At 37.2% G+C, this 12,364-nt stretch overlaps 1 protein-coding gene and 1 long non-coding RNA gene across 3 annotated transcripts in view; both read left to right on the top strand.

Annotated features, from left to right (window-relative positions):
• Nucleotides 1-12,364, top strand: part of Grip1 (glutamate receptor interacting protein 1) — a 644,165-nt gene that overhangs the window by 33,791 nt on the left and 598,010 nt on the right. The window lies entirely within an intron of this gene.
• The window catches only part of LOC141425793 (uncharacterized), a 188,717-nt gene that overhangs the window by 32,442 nt on the left and 143,911 nt on the right, over nt 1-12,364 (top strand). The window lies entirely within an intron of this gene.

Here is a 12,364-nt window from a genome sequence, read left to right as displayed (position 1 = left end):
GTTTGTTTCCTCTTACTTTTATCTATTTATTTATTTTATTGATGTACCTCTGGAACATTTAAAGTTACACACATTGCATATGCTTGTAACTTTCATTATATTTCTATTTGACAGTACTGGTGGAGATCAGTGGGTGCATCTTGTGGGTAGAGACCAGAGATACTGCTACATGTCATACAATGTGTAGGACAGCCCCTTCCCTATCAACAATGAATTATTTAGTCTAAAATTTTGCAAGTAGTGTTGAGAACTCTGGTTTGGAGTGTGCAGAAAGGAGGAGTAGAGGAAGAGATTGGAAACCAAAAATGCTTTTAGGTTAATTTTATTTGAAATATTAGAATAAATAAGTATCTAGCAGCATCTTGAAGGGCTATTGGTAAGAACAAGGATATTGGAGATGGTTAAAGTAGAAGCATAAAAGTAACAGATTTTCTTAATCATTTCAACAAAGATTGAATGACTAAAAATTCTTTTTGGAACAAATATACAAATATTGCATTCTGACTGCATGCAAGCTTCTACAGGGAAAACAAAAACAAATAAATTACAATTTCTGCTTCACAAAGTCTGTAGGCTAGTAGGAGAAGCCATGAGAGGTACATAATCATGTAAGGCAGCATTTGATGTTGGAAGAGAAATGTGGGAGAAACAGCAAAAACCCTATGGATTAAAAAAAAAAAGTATATATATCCCATGTTTGCTTGGGGGAAATCAGGAAAGGCTTCATGGAGAAATCCCTCTTTGATATACACTCCAAAGATGGGCAGATGGCAGTCCATGGAGATGACAGAAAGGCCTGCAAAACAGAAGGAAACAGCATGGTCAAAGCAGGAGGAAGGAAGATGTGTGTGGATGGGAATCCTTAATAGTCTATTTGACTAATGAGTAAAATCTTGGAGACAAGCAGCTGGAAATGAGACTATAAAATGAATACACTAAACAGAAGAAGAAAAACAAAACCAAACAAGATTAAGATCATTTACAACAGACTAGTAAGGTTAAAGAAAAGGAGAGATGAGAGAGACAAAGTATGTTCCTCTAGGAAATTGACTTCATATAGGTAGAGGAAAGAATTAAAGATGATCCTAGGGTTTTAAAACTTGGCTATCTGGGGCATTGATAGAGAGGTCAAGAGGATAGATTAGTTGGCAGTACTGGAAAGATGATGGATTTGGGATTGCCTTGTTGAATTGGAGGCAATAGTAAGTTATCCAGGTGGTGGAGAGGATTAGGAAGTCCGAGGGAATCAGATCTGGGGGGCCAAGAAGTGTTAAGGACTAGAAATTTTGAAGTTGTATTGAGTAAAGTCATCATTGAAATTACTCCAGGAAGATAGTGTCAGTGACACCCTTAGGTGTAACTGTGTGGATAGTAAAAAGAGGAAGAGAAAGTCGGTGAAGGAATTAAAAGAAGTGACAGAGAACACAGAATAGGAGTTTGAAGTTCAGAGACGTTTCTTCTGTGATAAAAAGTACAGAGAATAAAGGAGGAAGCTGAAATGATGTTTAGTTCATGGATTTCACCATTAGAAGGATGTTGGTAACTTGCTAGTAGTAACTGGGTGAAAAGCAGATGGCAGGGAGTGAGGGCATGGACAGTTGCTTCCTGTGGAACCAGATTGATGCAGAAACTTCTGCTTGGAGATCAGGCACTAATTTTGTAGCACTCATTCTCTTGGGTCTTTCATTCCTTCAACAGATATTGAATGTAAATCTGTTTTTTTACCTACCATGAGGTGGGTGGTTAGGTGTATATAAGGAAAACGGATTAAAATATCTGTCTCTCTGGGATCCAGAAAACAGAGTTAATAAAGGTATTGTTTGAAAACAAATGACAGAAGAAAATTTTTAGTAATTAGGCTCCTCACTTAGGCTTTATTATTGTCCGTTTGTCTTCTCTCTCAAGTCTCTGACAGCTTTTGACATTCTGAATAAAAGATCATGTCTAATTCTAGTTTTCCACATGTAGCTTTGGTTAGGAGAATATTTCTAGTAAGAGACATAAAATAGATATGATGGGGGGGGTGAAAACTAATAAATAAACTTACCTATCATGGATGACATTTTTATAGTTACAAGCAAAGTAATTTCTTAAATTTTGTCTTCTGTTTTTAGAAAGTTTAGTGAAACCTGACTTGACTGCTTCATTTTAATTATGTGTTACTGAGGGAAATAGTTGAACAAATTTTTATGAGTCAAAGATAGAAAATAATACTTTAAAAGTACATTTTCCTTTTGGAATTCTTTCGCTGTCTGATTATAAAAATGTTGAATAGCTATCTTTGTTCTTTCTTACACATACCTCATGGCTCCTGTTATGGTACCACAAAGAGATGGGTGTTTCTCAGACTGGGCCGGATAGGGAGGTGTGCACATTGTTATTGATGACAGCTTATTCCCTGACAGAAATAATCCTGATACTGATGGCAACTTTTATTTCCCTCCAATAATAATCTTTTGATGTTTTAGAAAAAGTTTATAGTAAGCTACCAGCCATAATGGTGCACATCTGTAATCCTTGCACACAGGAGGTTGAGGCAGGAGATTCAGGAGTTTGTGGCCTGGGATATATATAGGGAGACCATATTCCATAAACACAAAAAAGAAAAATATTTTTTCAAGGTAAGATTTTTATTTTTTCTACATTATTTTTAACGGAAATAAGTAGATAAACACTAAACAATTTACACTCGAAGAACTTGAATACTCTAAAATACAAAGTACAAGAATAGAAACACCATTGCTAGATATTGGCAGCAGTATAAATAGTTAAGGTTTCAGTCAGCATGACTGGCACATACCAGTTTCTGTTTTTGAGGAACTTTTATTCTAAAATAGATGGAAAAGTCAAAGCAATGTTACGTGGCTGTCAGAATTTCAGTTTGGTGATAAAAATACATCAGCTTTACTTCTAGATTTGCTAGAGGTTCCTTATTTGGCCTTGATTAGATTTTATATAAACCTATTTAATATTTCAGTGCAAGATTCCATGCTTATGAAATGAAAACCAGTGAATCCCATTATCAAGTCCATGGTGGTTTAGTCTCCAAGCATTATCTTAGGCTGTGCAATAAACAACAATTATTAAAAATTGAGAAATTCTATAACAAATGTTCTCCACAAATGCTGTTAACTAATTAATTTAAAATTTTATTTGTAAAGCATTGGCATGGTAAAATGTAGAATGTATATTCACTAGGACTATAGAAACTGTTACCACAGGGGTTAGTTGAATGCTTCTTGCTGCCTTCTTCTGGGATATATTACTTCTTAAATTGTTATTAAAAACGTGGTAGGAGAAAAAGGAAGAGGGATTCATAGCATTGAATCTTATTAGTAAAAGCTACTAAAAAGGTGGAAACTATTAAATTAAATGACTTCTTAAAAATTATTCATAAATATGCACCAGCTGTACTAGCTATATTGTTCTGCCTTATAGTTCATAATAGGGGTGTAGCTGCTGTTTCCTTTTTTAAGTCTTTTCCCAATTTCTACTTAGATTCATACTGAAGATTGATATAAGTAACCATTCAATCCAAAATATGCTCATGAAGAAACAACTAAAACACACTTATTTAAAACTGATTCTTTAATTTTAATGCTCAGGTTGTGTGTGTGTGTGTATGTGTGTACTGAGGATTAAACCTAGCTAGTGTCGTACATATGGTAGTAGCATTACTCCTGATCCTTATGTTCAGTTTTAGAAAGGCAGTATTTGAAGCCTTTGGGTGTGGTGCTCCCCAATTCCCTAGTGGAATGACTGAGAGGATGTAGAAATGGGGGAAAACAGCCCTGATTTGATAAACCAGTGATGATGCATAGTTAGTCCCTGGAGTGAAAAGTGAGTGGTTCCTCAGTAGTTTCAGACTAAGGGACATCCCAGAGCACCTATCCATCAGCAATACTAGTGAATCTGAGGAGTGCAGTGACCTGAGGAGTGAGTGATTAGAGATGATCACAGACCAAGGGGCCGCTGGTAAGCATGTGACCTGGGTGTCTTGAGATTGACATTGCCTCCTGTGTGTCTCCAGCATCTGTTTTTCCCCCTTTCAATTCCTTCTCACTAGACTTCAGTGATCTTTTTAAGAGGCAGATCTGGTCATGTGATTCCTTTGCTTAAAGGTTTCCAGCTATTTTTAGGATTAAGACAGTCCAAAGCATGGACCCCTCCTGTCTCCCAAGACATGTGTCACACCATGCCTTTTGTACTGCAGCCTAGAAACCTTCTGCATAAGACTGAAGGTCTTTGCACTGGCCTGAAACTAGTGCCACTGTCTGGACATTCTTTGTGCTCTTTTTTCCTACTTAATTCCTAATCATCTTTTGGAATATAACTCCATTGCTCCTTCCTTAAGAATTATGAGATCTATGTTCTCATGATCTCTTTCCTAATTCTATAGACATTTTCATGATTTTTTTCTTAGTATTTGTCACTTCTATTAGATTATGAGCTGAACAAGGGCAGGAGTGGTATCTGATTTTAGATAACATTGTAGCCTAGCATTGAGCACAGTATGGGCATATTTAAATCTTTAGTAAATACCTATGGAATGAATGGACAGATGGATGGATGGATGGATGGATGGTTGCATGGATTGGTGGATGGCACTATTTGGATTTCCACATCTATAGGGGTGCCACTGATGTTTGCTTCCTGCATAGGAAGCTACTGCAAGCAGTGGACAGGTATGGCCATAGGAACGCTCTGCCACATCAAATAGAGGTTTTACAAAATGGATTATTTCTCAAGGAATAGAATCCACACTAGAGGTCCAGAGATGCACACACTGGTACCTTTACTGTCCTTTAATGTTGGATGTCCTAACTGAAAACACATTGCTTCTCTTCTTCTCTTACCTCTTACCTGACCATTTTCTTTTCCATATAGACAAGGATGTGTCTCTAAGAGTTATTTGAATGGAATAGGAATGATTTCCTATGAGGAAATCATTTTATCAAAAAATAAGATTCTCTCCTGGGTTCTATTAAGATAATCTGTAAGGAAGGAGATCACCATTTTCCTAAGGCTTCAAAGGGGTTATTTCTTCTAGGACAGATTGAACATAGATATGAGATGGTCTTATAAAACATGTTGTTCTTCATTCAGCAGTGCCTGAGGGGATGTTGCATATGTGAAACTGGCCAGTTATGCAGGAGAAGGAAGAGGAAGGATTACAGAGTTGGACAATTCTGAGAGCCAACCTCAACGGAAACAGTGATAAGAGCTAGCCTTTACTGAACACTTACTAGATGCCTGGCATTGTTCTAAGGATCTAGAAAATGTTTTTAACCTATTTAATCCAAATGACAATCATCCAAGGGAGATACTTTAACCACGTTTAGAAAACTTTTATAGAGAAGTGAATAGAAAATGTAACACCGTGGAGTATCAAAAATAGTGAAGTAGAAAATAAACTTGAATAAAAATCCAAACAAAACAAAAATGATGAAAATGTAGAACATGACAACTCTGGGGAAAATTACAGTAGCTTTTAGTGGTGATGTTATCTTTGAGTGGTAGATTGGGCATGGTTTTTATTTTTTATTTTTTTGTGGTACTGGAGTTTGAACTCTGAGCATTGTGGTTGCGAGGCAGATGCTCTGTCACTTGAACCATGCCCGTAGCCCGCTTTTCAATAACTTTTTAAAAGAAAACATTGTTCTTTTAACAAAGAACATAGTAGATAGAGAGCATCTAAGGTCTTCAACAAATAATCTTAGATAATTCAATGAAAATTAAGTCACATTGAAGGTAGTGTTCTGGGAGTTAGGCAAGAGTGAGGCCACCTAGGTAGAAAGTAAGCCTTCTAATTGGGAAAATAGAGCAGAGAGATGCATGCTGCTGCAGAAGCACTGTGACTATGCACTCTCCAACTGGTAAAACCCCACAAACCCCAACCAAACCAAACCCCAACCAAAATCCCAAGGAAAAAGAATAGCCTACTGGCTTGTCGTGAATATTTTGAGAATTCAGATTTAAGTCTTGAGAAAGCACCGTTATACATGATAAGTAAGAGCTAGTTAATAATTTATGATTGTAATTTTCATAAGTAATTCACTTTCAATAGAATGGGCATAATTGCCAAGATCCAGTGTGCTTTCATTTACTCACACCTGGGGTAAATCTACATCATGACCTAAGATACCACCTGCTGGCAGGTATAGAACTTGCAAGGTAAGCCCAGGGGAGAAATAATAAACTTTTAGCCATGGTCTTGCCTTAAAAAGTCCAGTCCAGAAGAAGATAGTGAAGGTAATGAACATTGGAAAGTGCTAGGGTTGACTTTGTAATGCACATTTATTATTCTATTTCTTATTTCTGTGGAAATAAAAGTGTAAGTATAAGCTTGCCTAGAAGAGGCAATTTAAAATGGAATTGATTTTAAAATTCTTTATTTTCTTCTCAGTTTTTAATAGCAGTTTCCTCTTTTCTGAATTGCATAGTTTTAGCCACCAGCTGTGTAATTGTTTTCACATTCTTGTACAGTTTATTTTTTATGCTTCTAATAGTCAGTAGAGATGGAATTTAAAATAAAATTGGCATAGGTTCTCTATCATGTTTTTGGAGGCATTTCCCCTACTAAATTAAAGAAAAACCAATCAGCAGTGGGAAAAATGTTGAGATTTCTTTAAGTTGAACACTGTAAATGGGAGGGCTGCTGACTAGGAAAAAATTGTAAAAAAAAAATTATTATAAAAATCTTTTGATTAAAGTAATGTCATTTTAAAATTATTTTCTGTCATTAAACTCCTTTAAGGTAGTTTCATCCCCAGAAATACACATCATACTTATAATCCTTTGTGTTTCATCTTTCCTAAGAGTTGTGGTAAATAAAGAGAGGAGGGTGATGTGTTGGGGTAGGGGGTTGGGGAAGGAAAGCACTATTAATTTTGATGATGTGTATCTATTTGTCAAAATGCACCCCAAGCCTCCCAAATGTGGATAGTCTAAAAGGGATTTTTTGCTTGCTTCAGAGTCCTGAGAGTTGAGAAATAACTGTGAAACATTGAGCCTGGTTGGAAGGTTAGTTAATATGTAATACCTTCAAATGGAAGGTTAGAAGGAGAGTGAGAAGGTGGAAGGGAAGGGGGGTGGGGGGAAAGGAAAGAAATAAAAGTGGAAGAAAAAGGAGAGAAGTGATAACGAACTAGCCTTGGGTGTTTTGGAGACATACTAAGCAAAGATACCTTATCTCTGATTTGATCTCACTCTCTGGCCCCTCCTCTGCCAGAGCCACAGGTACTGGAATGCACCACCATCCTATAAAACTGGCAGCCAGGGAGGGGAAAAAGGGTGAGAGTGGAAGTTCTGAATTCCACTGTTTATAAATTCAATATAATCCCAAATTCCCAGTGAACTTTTTTTTTTTTCTTTTTTGGTAGAAATTAGCAAAGTGTTTCCAAAATTCATATGGAAAGGCAAAGGACTTAGAATAGCCAAAGCAACTGGAAAAATAAAAAAAGCCAAGTAATGACTAACACTGATCCCAGCATTTATTATAAATCTACACTAATCAAGGCAGTATGGTATTAGTATCAATGTAGACAAATAAATTACTGAAACAGAAATGAAGAATTAAAATATGAACTCATTTATAGACAATAGCTTTTGATAAAAATGCAAAGGCAGTTCAGTAGAGAAAGAATAGTATTTTTAATACTATTCTAAAAAATTGGGTATCCACCTGGAAATATGTGCTTTAGCCCACACCTTATATCATTTTAAATATTAATTGAAAGTCTGTCATGGGCATAAATGTAATTCCTAAAGCTGTAATACTTTTATAATGAGACAGGAGAAGTCCTTTGTGACTTTGATTAGGCAAAATTTCTTAGTGAAGTCACAAAAAGCACAACCCCAAAACACACACATTGAAAAAGTGGATTTCTTCAATATTAAGAAAAATGTTCTTTTAGTAAGCAAAAAGACAATGTAGAGCTTAGGGAGGAAAAAATTGTGAGGCTTATACTTAATCTTATATTGACCATGCAAATGCTTTCAAAACTCAGTAGTAAGAACTCAGATAACCTAATATTTTAAAATGGGCAAAGAAGGTATATGGATAGCAGTTAAGCACATAACAAGATGGTCAACATTGCTAGTCAGTCAGGAAGTGCAAATTACATAATGAGACAGTTGTAACACCTATTGGAATGGTTAAAGTGAAAAAAATTGACCATTCTAAGTGTTGACAAAGGTGTGGCTGAACTAGAACTCTCATATATAGTTGGTGGGAATATAAAATGGTACAACCACTGATAAAAACAGTTTGGCAGTTTCCTAAAAAGTTAAAATTTCACCTACCAAATCATCAAGCCATTCATTTCTAGGTATTTATGAAAGAGAAGAGCATAAGTATATGCAAAGATTTGTATATAAATCTTCACAAGAGCTTTGTTTATAATAATTAAAACTGCAAACAGCCCAAATATATATCAGCGAATGAATAAACTATGGCAGGTCTATGTAATAAATACTATTCAGCAATAAAAAGGAATGAATTATTGATGCATGCTACAGCATGGATGAATCTCCAAATAATTATGTTTAATAAAAGAAGCTGGACACATTCCTAAGAATGCCTGCTTTATTCACATGTGTATAAACTTTATATTAACTTTACCTAGGGACAAGAGGCAGGAGGAATGAATACTAGGTTTGGTGGAAGAGACCATAAAGGAACTGTTAGAAGTGATGAAGAACATAATTTACATAATTTACATATGGATATCTAGTTGTATCTTGTTTGTTGTGATGACTTTGACTCAAAGTGTATCAATTGTATAAGTATTAGCATTTTATTATATATCAATAATACTTCATAAAGTTGTTAAAAAGAAAAAAAACATATTAAGGTTAACCCGTAAGTGTGAGTTTACTCTTACTGGCTTAAAATGTACATTTCTTATAAAATTTCGCTCTTAGATTAGCAGTTTCGGTTGACAATTTCTTGTGTTGGTGATATTTAAATGTTTTTAGACACTAAATGTTATATGCAGGCTTAAAGTGATGCAAACGTTGAAGATCAAAATTTCTTGAACCATCCTGTGAAATCCAGCAAGTCTGACTATCTATGAAGTCAAAACTTGCTCTGCACATTTTAGAAAGTACAATCTAATGTTATGCTTTGTACTCATGTTGAATACTGTTTTCTGTTTATTCATTCCATCTTCAAGTATGTATTAAGTGCCTGTGGTTTTGCTTAATATATGAAGTGCAAAAAAGTAGCAGAAATAATAAGTTCTAGAGCGGTTCATATTTTTTGTTGCAAAGATGAGATTTATGTATACAATCAAATAAATAACAATTAAATGACTTGAACTGATATCAAGAATATGATCATAGACGTTCTGTAATATGTAAGTTTTCATGTTTTAATTGAGAAATACATGCTTCTGCAGAAATAATGACATGCTCTCTGCATTAATCTCTCTTGTGCTACATAAACTACATACCTTGAGCTACTTGTCTGCACATTAATAATTGCATGCAAGGATTGGAGAAGTTACTTCTACATTTATTTTCTTTTGAACATATTTACCAAAAGCCTGTCTTGAAAATTGTTAAAGCTGTTTCCAGCCTACTCTTCCTCACTTGATATTACAATAGCGACCACATTCAGCAATATTAGCATTTTTTTTCTAGACCTTGCTTCTCTGGCAATGAAGAGTTTCCTTGGATGATTCATATGAAGTGTAGATACTGAAGGTACTTTCTGGAGAGGCACTTACCTTTTCTACGGCTCTCATTTTGAGTGGTGTTGCAATGGACCATTTTTCATGATGCCTGTCTTTAACATATTTCTCTTCCTTCATTCATCCTTTAGTGTTGTGGTTCTGTGTAACCACAGCCAGCTAAGGTGCTGAGCATTTGTGTGCCTGAAGCTCCCAGGCTAACTGGTTGAGAAAGAAGTGTCTGTATTTACATCTTGTCATCATTCAGTCCTCCTGAGCTACTAACCATGATTGCTTGCATTGTGTAGCTGCTAAGCAGTTTCTTATATTGCCTGCATCTCTAGTAGAGGTGTGTAGGTGTGTGTGTGTGTGGTGTGTGTGTGGTGTGAGTGTGTGTGGTGTGTGTGTGTGTGTGTGTGTGTGGTGTGAGTGTGTGTGGTGTGTGTGTGTGTGGTGTGAGTGTGTGTGGTGTGTGTGGTATGTGTATGTATGTGGTGTGAGTGTGTGTGGTGTGTGTATGTGTATGTGTGTGTGTGGTGTATGTGGTGTGTGTGGTGTGAGTGTGTGTGATGTGAGTGTGTGTGTGTGGTGTGTGTGTGTTTGTGTGTGTGTGCACTCTGAGCAAAATTGTGAATTGATTTTTGTGCCTGAATCATTGATTTTGAAAACATTTCTCTGCCCCAACTAAGTACTCTTTTTTACCTTCTGCCTCCCTGGTTCAGGGGTTGGGGCCTTGCGCATGCTAGGCATACACTCTGCCACTAAGCTACATCCTTGGCCCTTTTCAGGCTCAGATTTTTGTGTTCTGTTCTCCTTATTAAATCTTGCCTCAAGAAAAAATATGTTTTTGGTCCCGCTGAATATGCGTTTTAAGTCAACTTCGCAGTGAAACGTCTGCATTTTCAACTTTATCACTGAGGATGGTGTGAAGAGCTTTTCTCTCTTTAGATGGATTTTAGGCTCTGGAAAATAAGTAGAGAGCAGGTACTTTTGGGAGAAGGGAGTACTTACTTGGTACTTTTGAAATCATCCTGTGGGCCACTGGTTTTCCAACTGTTTTTAGTCTCAGACCCTTTTCTGCTACATCTTTCTTCCCTTTTAAAAATGGAGCTGATTGGCACATAAATGGGAGATTTGGCAGCCCATTCCTTCACCTTGCCCCTGAGGGCCCTATATAAACCTAGAGTTCCTAGGATCATAGTTTAAAAACCTTCTACGTACTTTGGTTTTGTCTGAAATTTAGAAACATAACCCAAAAAGTCATATGTGAAATCATCAGAGAGCTGAGACTGCAGGGACACCAGCCAGGTTAACAATCAAGGAAAACCAGCACCTCCAGAGAGATTGACCTTAGGCCTTGCCTTATCTGTGGTGGACCTCTGGAGAAGGCTGGCTGCCACAGAAGTAAGTACATTGAATTCAGCTTGTATTGTGAACAGACTGCTAAATGCTGGATGTAGGGACAGCATAAGAGTATAGAGCCCATGGGAGTCACAGGATGCAAGGGCAGTTCATGCCCACTGGAAGGCTTTCCTTCACAGTCTTCCCTAGGGGCTCACTAAAAAGACAGGGGGCGAGGGCAAGGAAGGAGAGAGACCCTAGGAAGTCTTCCTCCCTGTGGCATAGGCCTAGAGGAAAGGAGAAAATGGTCTTGAGCCCAGACATCTACCACTGGTCAAAGGACAGACTCACCAAGAAAGCCTACTCCTGAGACAAAGGGAGTCAGGGTTTTCCTAAGACAAAGGCCGGGCCAGGACAATAGTGAGCATTCATTTCATCATGTACATGCCAGCCAAGATTAAATCCTGTGTCTGCTCACTCAGTGATCCAGCTACCTATTGCAGTGTAACAAACCACCTTGGAATCTAGTGGCCTGACGTATAAGCATTTATATTACTCGGAACTCTGCATCCAGGACAGTCTAGCTGTCACTTTGCTCTGCATGGTATCTGCTAATATTGAAATAGCCCAGATAATTTCTCCGTTGCTGTCATGGGCATCTCAGTGAGATTGGCCAGAACAAACTGCAGGCTGGTTTTGGGGTGCTTTTCCCTCTACCTTTGTCTTGTGTTTTCTTCACTATTTCCAAGAATAAGGGCAGAAGCTTCCTAGCCTATTAAAAGCTAGACCTAGATCTGGTACTACCACATTATTTCCAGGGCATTCTGTTGCCCAATATAAGTTACAGGGTCAGGCTGGATTCAAGGGAAAGAGAATCCATTTCTTTAGTGGAACAATATGGCCATGTATATTCTTCAAGGCCCAACCCAATGTTACCACCTTCATGAAAAGGCTGATTGCATAATTTTTCATACAGATTTGGATACTTGGAGAGTGAAAGGGGCCACTAAAAGGACAGTAGGCACAAACTGGGATTGTTCTGGAATACTGGGGCATATAATAACTATTCCTGAGCCTCTGCTCTGTTGGTTTTCCATTAATGAGTGATCTTTTGCTTCTGCTGGATTTGTTCCCTATCTCCAAAGGGGCACATTTCATTCTTCCTGATATTTTGAGTGCAAGTAACTGTCAAAGCTCTCTTAAATTGTAAATTCCTAGAAAGCAGATTCACTCTCTTATTTGCCTTTCCCAGGGCATTTGGCACAGCACTGTGCATAAGTAAACACTCTATTATGAGCTGAAGAAGAGAGTAGAACACAGAAAAATACCAACACAGATGTTCTTAAGTC

The sequence above is a fragment of the Castor canadensis genome, chromosome 8, assembly GCF_047511655.1.
Source record: "Castor canadensis chromosome 8, mCasCan1.hap1v2, whole genome shotgun sequence".
In the NCBI taxonomy this organism is placed as follows: domain Eukaryota; kingdom Metazoa; phylum Chordata; class Mammalia; order Rodentia; family Castoridae; genus Castor; species Castor canadensis.
Note: the sequence above shows the minus strand (reverse complement) of the source record. Positions and strands in the feature narration are given on the sequence as shown.